Below are 12,262 nucleotides of genomic sequence, written 5' to 3' on the forward strand. Positions count from 1 at the left end.
CAGCTTGTGCCTGACTCCTGGTCATCGTCGACATCTTCGTGTCCACGTGGCTGAAGAGACAATCTTCTAATCCTCACTTGTTTGCAACGCGACATCGCCTGGTTCCTTCCTGGTTCCACCCCGGTCACTGGCTAGTGATTTGAACACTGTCCCCTCTGCTTACAGGTCTTCACCAACTCCGATCCACCCTTGGATCCACCGGAACTCTCCTCGTCTGGTCGCCTGCAGCATCTTCATCTCCTGGCTCCATTGAACATCACAAAGAAACCCGACAAACTTTGGCACCACTACACCCGCTTCCTGTGGGTGAGGTAATGCTGGCACTCTGGTGCTTCCATGTAGGTTGACACTCCTAGTGTCCTAGTTTTAAGTGACTAAGTTCTAGACCATCCAGAAGACTTCCATTCTTTAATTCTTTAAATTTTACGCACCCATTGTTTCCAATGAGTGCATGCGTGTGACTTTGAACACTGCAACCAGATCCCGTGGGCCTCCTAGTTCTTAACTACTGTCATCACAGCGTAGCCCCAGCGATTCCCAAGGCCCTAAGCCTTACAACTGTTTGATTCGTGGTTCTTATACCACTTATTTAATATATGGTTTAGCGGACCACCTGGCCTATCCATAACTGTGCAACTTTTGTATATTTAATCAAGTATCTTGTTTAACGTGTGTGCTTCTGTGCTCATAAAGAGTTCAGGGGATTCTATAGAAATAAAATACATATATATTTTCAATATATATCCTGTGTGGTGTTGTTTCACTTGGTATTAAAGGGGTTGCATATGGTAAAACAGCGGGCTTCACATGCCAAAAGAGTTTAGCCTAAGACTGCTCTGTCCATGACACCATTAGGATAGCTGGTCTATAAGGTTGACTTACAACCAATCACCATGAGGGTTGTTTGGACTGATACAAGGTGGTCACTAGAACTAGTGAACATCATATATCAGGCCCGCTTCTCACATTGGGGAGCAGCAGTTGGGATTTGAGCTTGCTGCTGTTTTACCATTGTAACCTTTGCAATATCATTTGAAAGATCATACAGGTACCTATAGGTACATATAAAACAAGGATAGTATACTTAAGTTCTACTGAACTTAGCTGTTGTAGAGGATAGGGCTTAGCACACCCTGACTACAACTACTAGAGAAGGTTTTGTGGGAAAACAACTAGTGTAGGTAGTTGCATCACATCCACCCCACTAGAGCAATGTCTGGCACAGAGGGGTCCAGTGGACTTCCACCTGTGGAGAATGACCCTCCCAGGGCACCATCCAAATTTGCTTTCATCAGTTTTAAGGAACTGAGACACTTGTGTACCACAAGAAAGCTGAAACAAGGGTCTAACCCTACCATTCAGCAACTCCTAGAGCTCCTAGATGAAGCAGAAGCTCTAAAAACATCTGACCCAGACCCTACAGGGGATGCAGATGAGGTCCTCTCCCCAACAGATGATGCCAGGGATCCCACAGTCATTGATGATGATGATGATGATGAAGAATCAGATGGGGTTAGGAAAGACTCTGATGGGGAGGGAAACAGCCAGGTCTTAGTCAGGAGACTTAGTCAGGCTAACCTAAACCTACATGGGGCTGGAAATGGGATAGTCCCATACCAACCCCCAAGCAGGTTTAACAAGGGGCATAGAAGGAGAAGGGCTCACTCTGGAGACTCTCACCATTCCAATGCTCTTAATGGCTCTAATGCCTCTGCTCAGAGGAGAATGACTTCCCCTCAGAGGAGAGAACATCAGGCAAAAATGAGAGAGTCTCAACTTAGGATTGAGAGGCAGGAAATTGAAGTTGCCTTGGCCAAAGAGAAGCTTGCTCGTGCCAGAGAGCATAGCGAGAGTGGAGTAGGCTCCACTGGTGGCAGCAATATCCCTAAGGATAAAGACAGGTCCTATGACAATAGACACCTGAGTAAGATTGTGCCCCCTACAAAGAAGGGGATGACATCCACGAGTGGATAACTGCTTTGGAGAGGGCCTGCAAAGTACAGCAGTTACCCCAAAGTCAGTGGGCAGCAATCTTGTGGCTCTCCTTTTCAGAAAAAGGAGAGATAAGCTCCTCACAGTTAGTGATGAGGACGCTAATAACTACACAGCCCTGAAGAGTGCTCTGATTGATGGGTTTGGCTTAACCACTGAACAATATAGGTTGATGTTCAGGGATACCCAGAAGACACAGACTCAGTTCTGGGCTGATTTTGTAGATTGTGCTACTAAGGCTCTGGAGGGCTGGTTGTTGGGCAGTAAAGTTAAGGACTATACAGGATTGTATAATTTGATGATGAGAGAGCAAATACTTAATAACTGTCAAAACCAGCTTCTACACCAGCACCTGGTGGACTCAGATCTGACCTCTCCACAAGAATTGGGTAAGAGGGCAGACAAATGGGTCAGAACCAGGATTAGGCCTAGAAATCAGGGTGGTGACCAGAAGAAAGATTCTACCAAGCCTCAAGAGAAAGGTGGGTATAAATCTAAAGACAAGACTTCCCCAGGGCCCCAAAATTACAATGATGGGGGTGGGTCCCAAAACACTTCCTCTACCCAAAAGAAACCTTATTGCCATGACTGTAAAAAGCGTGGCCACTGGAAGAATGACAGCATTTGCCCAAAGGCCAACAATAAGGAGAACATACCCCCAAGTAATACTCTCAAACCTCCTGTTACTATTAGTAGTAATCCCCCAGGTGGTGGGAGGAACCCCAAGAATTTGGCTGGGTTTACTTTGGGAGTGCATGGGGACTCTGGCCCAACCAGGTCCCCTAACTCAGCTACTCTTGTCAGTGAAAATGGCATGGGGTTTGCCAACTTCACCACTTGTCCCAACACTTTGGGAAAGTACAGACAGGAGCCCCTCATCAATGGCCAGAAAGTTGAAGCCTACAGAGACACAGGGGCTAGCATCACTATGGTGACTAACAGTCTAGTCCCCTCAGGATAACTTTTACCTGGGTTCATCTATCAGGTGATCAACATTGAAGGAGTGAAGGTAGATCATCCCATGGCAGTTGTGAATCTCAGCTTGGGAGGTGTCACTGGCCCCAGGAGAGTGGCAGTGTCTACAAACTTGCCTGTAGATGTCTACTGGGGAATGATCTAGAGATCTCAGCCTGGGCTGAGGTAGAACAAGAAACACATTCCAGAATGATAGGCCTTCCCAAAGAGGTTATTGGGGCTGTGATAGCCACAGCCCCAGCCCAAGCAGAATTCCTTCCTGAAAAGGTTGGAAGGGCTGTGATAGTCACAGCCCACACTCAGAGTTCCTTCCAGAAAAGGTTGGCAGGGCTGTGATGGTCACAGCCCAAACCCAAACAGATTTTAGTGTTGTGAAGCCTGAAACTATGGATCACTCCACTCAGACAAGGAGCATTGGGGAGGAAGAAAAGTCTCCCTCCCACCAGACATTGGGTGAGAGTCAGCCTCCTCAGAGAACTGACCCTACCCCTTGTGAAGAAACTGCCCCAGAGGTAGTCAGGCCTAGCCTGGCAGAACCCCTGATGTCAGTGGACCCTTCCAAGGTGGGACCCAGTCTGGAGCAGGTAACCTGCCCCTCTCTACCCTGCCTCAGTCAGCCCAGGGCTGTAGAGTACAGGGAGGCCAGTGGACCCCAAAGGGCCCCCTGTCCACAGGAACCCCCCATCAGCAGATTAGGGGCACCAAAGCTAGCAGCCCTAGCAAGGTGACAATTCTAAACACTCCTCAGGGATCTCCCTTACACCTAGTTAGGAACCTCCCCCAGATGGACTCTGTTGGGCACAGCCAAACCTGGGACCTAAGGGCCCTAAACCTGACACGTCCCTCTAGCAATCCAACAGAAGGAACCCAGCCTCCAGCTGTAGGTAGCCAGAGGTTGACCCTGAGAGCACACTGCAACTCAGTCAAGGAAAGAAAGGCATATAGTGGATAGTGATTGGAGGAATCTGAGCCCTACATTAGTGGAGCCTCACTTCAATACTCCATTCCCACACCAGCCTTTTACTTTGCCAAAACACACCACAGGTAGAGATTCCCTATGGTGGAGACCCTCTGATACCCTTAGGGTGAGGGATTGCTTAATGGACCATGAGATAGGGGGTAACCATGCCAGTGCATGCACCTCCTCATATGGCCACCATGGCAATATAGGCTTACCTGGTCAAGGATAGCCTTATCTCCTTTCGTTTGGGGGGGGGGGGGGTGGGTTGTGTAGGAAGCCCCCAACTTTTTGCCTAGTGTTTAGCTGGTTTTTGACTTAGTTGGCCTGGGATCCTGCTAATCAGGATCCAAGGTTATCTGCTCTCTCTATAAAACGGACTCCATGTGCCCTAGGTACATCTCCAATTCAATCAGTCAATCAATCATAACACTTGTATAGCGCACTACTCACCCGGAAGGGTCTCAAGGCGCTTGGGGGAAAGGGTCCGCTACTGCTTGAACAGCCAGGTCTTGAGTTGTCTCCTGAAGGCGAGATGGTCCAGGGTCAGCCGTAGGTGGATGGGGAGGCAGTTCCATGTCTTGGCCGCCAGGTAGGAGAAGGATCTTCCTCCGGCGGTGCTCTTCAGATGCGTGGTACGGCGGTGAGGGCGAGGCTGGTAGACCGTAGCTGGCGGGTGGGCGTGTAGAAGGTCAGGCGGTCGTTGAGGTACTTGGGGCCCAGGTTGTGGAGAGACTTGTGTGCGTGGGTGAGGAGCCAGAACGTGATCCTCTTGTTGACGGGGATTGGATTGGATACTGGATCACCTTGTGAGCCCCTGTACAGTATACCAAGGTACCCAGGGCATAGGTGCATCCAAGGCCTAACAGGGGCTGCAGCATGTATTATGGCACCCCTGACTGGCCTTTACATTTGACACAACTGGCTGATCACTCAATTGGGGCAAGGTGGTGTAATCACCCCTTGCTTTAGATATAGTATACCTATATCTAACCTCTATCTAGACACTTATATACCTATAAGTCATTCCTATGGCAGGCCTTAACAATACTGGAGGTAGAGTGCTTAGTTGTATGTGAGATGGTGTTCTAGCATGAGCCGAGCCTGTCTGCAGCTTTCAGGACCATGTCCTTATAGCTGTTCTAGGATATTGTCATACCATATACTCTTAAGTGCATTATGAACCTCGCGGTTAAATGCTAACATGGGTTTGGCTTTATCAAAACATGTCGAGTAAGGTGTCATACGAATTGGAATACTACCCCCTTGCCAATTCTGGTGACGGGGGTAGCATTCCACCCTTCTAGAGGGACACGATATGTACCTAACTAAAACCCTGGTTAAAGTTAAACACGAGCCTAAGCATCACAAAATGGATGCTGCCACCACAGACACAAGTCTGATCTCCTGCTGCTGGGAGCCCTTCCAGCGAGGGAGGCTTGGACAAAGGGTTTCCTGCCTTGGGAGGTGCTAGCACCAACCCAGACAGGATTTTGTGTAGTGGGTTAGGGAGGGCTGAATAGACTCAGACATGCCTGGGGCACACAAGGTGTCCCCGTGCATAGGCCAGTTCAAACCGGTGCTGGGACACTCCAGCCCCAGCTCTAGCACGAAACTGGACAAAGGAAAGGGGGTGTACCCACCCCCCTTCCTGGTCCCACCCATAGGAGGGACCTAGTAGGTAATCCAGCCCCTTGATTTGGAATAAAGGTAGGAGCTGTGTCCCAAGACTTTAGATTATCCTGAAACTCGACTTTGGAAGAAGAAACTCTGGACTTCGACATTCTGCTGCTCAGAAGACTGAAGAAAATCTCCCTTGTTGCCAAGGAGTGGCCACCCTGTGAATACAGGCACCATCCAGCGATCAACGGCTTGCTTTGCCGCCGCCTCCCACCAGAGTCCGAGCCCAGAGCCCGACAAGAACCAGACTCCCAGACATCCTGCAGCCCGATCCACAGTCCATGCAAAACTGAGACCCATGGAGGCAACGAGAGACGTGGGACCGGCCATCTTGGAAAGTCCACGAGAAGCTAACAGTGCAGCAACCGAGGCCTCCTCGAAGCTGTGCATTAGGGTTTGAGAAGCCCCAGCCCCGAGCAGCATTTGCACCAAAGATCAGCCCCGCATCCCCCACGAGTTCTGCGTGGTGCCCTTTTGCATTTTGCCACTCGACGCGTCATCCCGGTTACTGGCCCGTTGGCTAGGGGCCATCTTGGCGACCCATCTTTGAATTTCCACCACTGGTCTGGCTGCTCCAGACTGGCCCTTGCTTCTGTGAAAGGAAGCAGCCCCTCAGACCTTGCTGGTCTGAGTAAGAAGCCGACATCGTTTCCTGCTTGGTGTGCAATTGCCAGGGCTTGTTTGCTCCAATCCTGAAGCCGTCTCCACCGACAGCTAGAGCCTTCGTGGGTCAGCTTGTGCCTGACTCCTGGTCATCGTCGATGTCTTCGTGTTCACGTGGCTGAAGAGACAATCTTCTAATCCTCACTTGTTTGCAACGTGACATCGCCTGGTTCCCTCCTGGTTCCACGCCGGTCGCTGGCTAGTGACTTGAACACTGTCCCCTCCGCTTACAGGTCTTCACCAACTTCGATCCACCCTTGGATCCACCGGAACTCTCCTCGTCTGGTCGCCTGCAGCATCTTCATCTCCAGCCTCAATTGAACATCACCAAGAAACCCGACACACTTTGGCACCACTACACCCGCTTCCTGTGGGTGAGGTAACGCTGGCACTCCGGTGCTCCCGTGTAGGTTGACACTCCTAGTGTCCTAGTTTTAAGTGACTAAGTTCTAGACCATCCGGAAGACTTCCATTCTTTAATTCTTTAAATTTTACGCACCCATTGTTTCCAATGAGTGCATGCGTGTGACTTTGAACACTGCAACCAGATCCCGTGGGCCTCCTAGTTCTTAACTACTGTCATCACAGCGTAGCCCCAGCGATTGCCAAGGCCCTAAGCCTTACAACTGTTTGATTCGTGGTTCTTATACCACTTATTTAATATATGGTTTAGCGGGCCACCTGGCCTATCCATAACTGTGCAACTTTTGTATATTTAATCAAGTATCTTGTTTAACGTGTGTGCTTCTGTGCTCATAAAGAGTTCAGGGGATTCTATAGAAATAAAATACATATATATTTTCAATATATATCCTGTGTGGTGTCGTTTCACTTGGTGTTAAAGGGGTTGCATATGGTAAAACAGCTGGCTTCACATGCCAAAAGAGTTTAGCATAAGACTGCTCTGTCCATGCTACGATTATGATAGCTGGTCTATAAGGTTGACTTACAACCAATCACCATAAGGTTTGTTTGGACTGATACAAGGTGGTCACTAGAACTAGTGAACATCATATATCAGGTTAACTTCTCATAGGGAGTTCTCATACTGGCAGATGCAGAATGAAATGGACATATTTATAAATATATTAAGACATATTTTAACCTGGAGACCCTTTGCCGTTGTGTGAATGCTCAACTTACAACTTTAGCAGTTATTGCAGCCAGTAGTATATTTTCATGGGGTGTGATGCACACAGAGATCTTTTTGTCTGCAGTCCCTGTGGGACGAGGTGTTTAATCAGAAAATAAAATAGTATATTGAGAAATAGACCAACATCACATATTGGTTACTTTTCAGGTGTTCATATTTTGAAGTGCTGACATAAGATAAGGGATACACGGCACAAGTGTGAATTTGCCAGGATGGGGTGAGTAATCCCTCTTTAGATATGTAATTAGATTACAAAAGCACTCCTCGTTGTCAATGTTTAACTCGTAATGGTGGCTTCGGGGTAAGTATTCATTGATCTCCACTAGGTCTCACCCTATAGAGGTGCTTTCCTAGCTCGGCTTTGCTGCTAAACTTCTGACCCAAAATAGCAGATTTGAGGTCAAGGGCTTATTGCTCTTCACCGCAGGTGGGTTCTGTTTTCATACAATCACCCCGACCTCGGGATTGTTATGGAATTACTTTGAAATGTTGTTTTGTACGGAATTTAATATTTTTCCACCAAAGTTCCTGTCACGGATATTGTTTCTCATTCCTGTCTTGATGCTTGCACATGTGACTTGAGACGTTGATATTTGGTAATAAACACAGTATTTGTCTTTTTAATGCGCATGCCTGCCCGAGCTACACGTAGGCATCTCTGAGGCTGTCAGAGAAGTTTGTTTGTCCACAGTTGAGACAGACACGTCTCCACCGCGGTCAAGCTGTGGTCGGCCTTCTTTTAAATTCAGCTTTCAGCCATAATGTTGGCGGTAAGAACACCTCCTCACAACAGAGAATGCTCATCGCCAACATTTAAATCGGGCCTAAGTCTTTGTGAGTCTGACTCGGATAATTCAATTTCTAAGTTTGTGATTCATTCAGCAAAGGGCGAACTTATCTCCAGAGACAAAAGGTTCAGATTATAAAGAAAGATCTGATCAGTTTTGAGAAACAACAAATTCTCTCTTAAAATGTTACCCATGATAGTGGGTTTGTTGCCTCCATCTATTTAGGCCATGTTTCCTGCCCCTCTTCACTAACATCTGTTCAGCGTTTCAAGGCGCTACATTTGAGATAGACCCTCTCGGACTCAGCTTTAATTTCCCTATCGAAGATGCGCACGAGGTTTTTTCTACCGAGTGGAGGCGTGTAATGGAAGACCTATTATTGGCCAGGCTCCTGATATCACGGTACACTTAAATACAAGCGAGTGAGGCCGGGAGGCTCGAGGGGGAAAGGTCGTAACGGGAGGAAGGTGTTCTTGAGAAGTGCCTCGATGCATATGACCCCGTCGGAGCTTTCAGCAGGTTCATTCGACACAAAAATAATATCCCTCCTCCTTGTGCAGTGACCATCAGATTGTAAGTGAGACCCTGGCTCATGGGCCCCTGTGACACCTCCAGGAAGTGCGGGTGCAAACTGTTCCCCACCTGCTGCTGTGGTCCAAGTGCGAGGTAAATGCAGTGAGCAACCCAATATACCCTTGGGGCCTTGGGTGAAAGTAATGAATGGGTAAGAATTGCCTCCAAGGGAGTTTATTCAGTAGAAATTTAGATATTATTTTAAAAATCTTATTCAGAAGGACAATTGAATGGTCCCAGACGAGTTTAGTTCAAAACAACTATATTTGATCAATTCAATTGTATATCAATACAAAAATACATTTGACATAGCTAGATAACACAATAACAAACAAGAAGAAAACAAGACAAAATGGTGTATATGCAAAGTGTTGAGTTTTATCAAATCATGAATTGCAAGGGATTTAAAATACAAATATATATATATACAGGTAAACAGGAAGAAATAGGTAGATTTCAATTGGCTGCTCTGTAAAACCTGGACACGCCTATCCAATATATGAGTGTTACAACTTCTTTATAGGATAAGGGTGATTGTCGACGTTTCGGTCTCCTATGAACATATCTTTGAGACCATCTTCAGGACTGATCAAAATAATATTTGTAAAGCCCTAATGTAAAATGAAACAGAAATATTTACAATTACAATTGAGTCCAATCAAAGAAATTCATTGAACATAATACACCTAGAAATAACATAACATACATGACATTAAACAAAACAATAACTTATATGAGACAAAAATACTAGCTAGTCATATTATAAAACTTATATAGTAAACTCAATTATGAAAAAATCCAATAGCGATGACCTGGTAATTTCATTATACCATAAATTGAAGGTCAAGGTAATTGTAATTCCTACATTCCAAAATGAGCCCTGTTGCGAGATAAACCCAGTTTATGATCCTTCTAGATTTGTATGGTAAACTCGATTGTGACAAAGTTCAATATCAATTGATCTGATAATTTCATTGTGTCATTAATTGAGGGTCAAGACAACTGAAATATCAAAGTTCCGAAATAGACACAGTTTGTGATTCTTATAGGCATTATGGGCCAGATGTAGGTAATTTTATTTTACCACCTCTTAAATACCGAATCATACCGATTCGGTATTTAAGAAGTGGTAAAATATAAGTACCGAGATTTAGGTAAATACAGATGTGCATTGACCGAATCAGTAAAAATCGGTATTTACCGAATCGGTAAATACCGACCGGTAATGCCCATTCATTCCTATGGGCTTTGAAGCCCATAGGAATGACTGGGCATTACCGATTCGGTAATTACCGAATCGGTAAATACCGAATTACACAAGGGTGCAGGGGGTGTCACTTTCACACCCTCTAGCACCCCCAAAACGGGTTCAGGTGCCATGTGGCAGGCATACCTGCCCTAAGGGCAGGTCTGCCTGTCATATGGCACAGGTGTGCATGCACACATGTGCATGCACACCTGAATCGGTATTTTACCATCAAATAGGATTTGATGGTAAAATACCGATTTTTTAATGCTTGTGGGACTCAGAAGAGTCCCACCTACATATCAATTTTCCCGAATCGGTAAAAATACCGACTCAGTATTTTACAGAATCGGTAAATTTACCGATCGGTAAATTTACTGATTCTGTAAAATACAGGGCCCTACATCTCAAATTGCATTTACCGGTCGGTAACGGCCGAATTCGGCCGTTACCGACCGGTAAATGCCTACCTACATCTGGCCCTAGATCTTTTTCATGCTGATTATCCTAAACACAACTTTTTAAACATTGCAATAATATATCATTCATGAAAAATCATTCATGAAGAGAGGTTGTTAAGTAGATTTGTACCTTGATTTATTAACCACACGGGTTACAAGGGGAGGAGGATGTATGAAGAAGCGGATTCTGGCACAAGTTTTCAGAATAAAAAATTCAGGCAAGGTCTATGTTAGTGACCGAATATAAATTGGATCATCATTTAAAAAAGGGGAAGGAGATCGCATTTTATCATACCTTAATTCCCGTTCTTAGTCACGTAGAATAAGGAGACATGAGCGACGATGCAGAGCTAGATGAAAACATTACGAAGGAGGATTTTATTAAATACCAAAATTCACTAGATGGATAAATGGCAAATCTTCAATACCCATAAACTGGTCAAAATTAATGTTCGTATGAGTCGCGTTAGAACCACGGGACTACGCCCGAAATTTATCATTAATATGTCTGTTCCAATCTAGGAGACTTAATATGTACTTCCAAACCAGAGTCAACCTATGCAGCCTTGTTATGAATCTCTATCAATTTAAGATGACAAACTGTATAAAATTTAGTGACTTTGCCTCTCAAAGATGGCGCCCGTAACTTTTCCCCAGTTGACTTTGCCTCTCAAAGATGGCGCCCGTAACTTTTCCCCAGTCCTCTTTCGATCTCCAAACATAACAAATATAAGCGTGCATTGACACTCGGCTCTGTTGGTCTTCATTTTGTGATTTGGCTTCACTGAACGACTACGGCTCCTCTTCAGGTAACCAATTTTGCACTGCTTTGAGCAGGTATTCAACCTTGCTCTTTACCTGGTTTTTTCTTTGTAAACATTTAGTTATGATCCTTTTCTTCTTCTTACAGATTTATAGAAGAAGTTCTTCACATTTACTGTGACCTAATCTGTTCACCCTTAAGGTAAATTTACAGTGCTTCTCTTTTACTACTTAGCTGAGCCGGAACTATTAATTGTTTTCAACATCTGATATATTATCATTCCTTATATTCTCCAGATTAGAAGACCTGATAGCACATTTGCTATTCATTATTCGGTCTACACCAAGATATCATAACCTGGTGGACATTTAGATCACGATAAAGCCTTGATCTTTTGAAAGGTAATAGACTTGTTTAGATCCCTCTATGCAATCGTTTGATATAACTTTCATATTCTAAACAACCATATATCTATTTCCTTCTTAGATTCTTTGATGTTTAATTCTCCTTTCGACATTCAAGTCACAAACAATTATAACCAAGGTATGACAGAGTACCTATTTTTGAAGATTTGCCATTTATCCATCTAGTGAATTTTGGTATTTAATAAAATCCCCCTTCGTAATGTTTTCGTCTAGCTCTGCACCGTCGCTCATGCCTCCTTATTCTACGTGACTAAGAACGGGAATTAAGGTATGATAAAATGCGATCTCCTTCCCCTTTTTTAAATGATGATCCAATTTATATTCGGTCACTAACATAGACCTTGCCTGAATTTTTTTTTCAGAAAACTTGTGCCAGAATCCGCTTCTTCATACATCCTCCTCCCCTTGTAACCCGTGTGGTTAATAAATCAAGGTACAAATCTACTTAAGAACCTCTCTTCATGAATGATTTTGCATGAATTATATATTATTGCAATGTTTAAAAAGTTGTGTTTAGGATAATCAGCATGAAAAAGATATAATGCCTATAAGAATCACAAACTGTGTCTATTTCGGAACTTTGAT

At 44.9% G+C, this 12,262-nt stretch overlaps 1 protein-coding gene across 1 annotated transcript in view; it reads right to left on the reverse strand.

Moving 5' to 3' along the window:
* The window catches only part of LOC144774144 (NACHT, LRR and PYD domains-containing protein 12-like), a 518,892-nt gene that overhangs the window by 188,703 nt on the left and 317,927 nt on the right, over positions 1–12,262 (reverse strand). The window lies entirely within an intron of this gene.

The sequence above is a fragment of the Lissotriton helveticus genome, chromosome 8, assembly GCF_964261635.1.
Source record: "Lissotriton helveticus chromosome 8, aLisHel1.1, whole genome shotgun sequence".
NCBI lineage: Eukaryota > Metazoa > Chordata > Amphibia > Caudata > Salamandridae > Lissotriton > Lissotriton helveticus.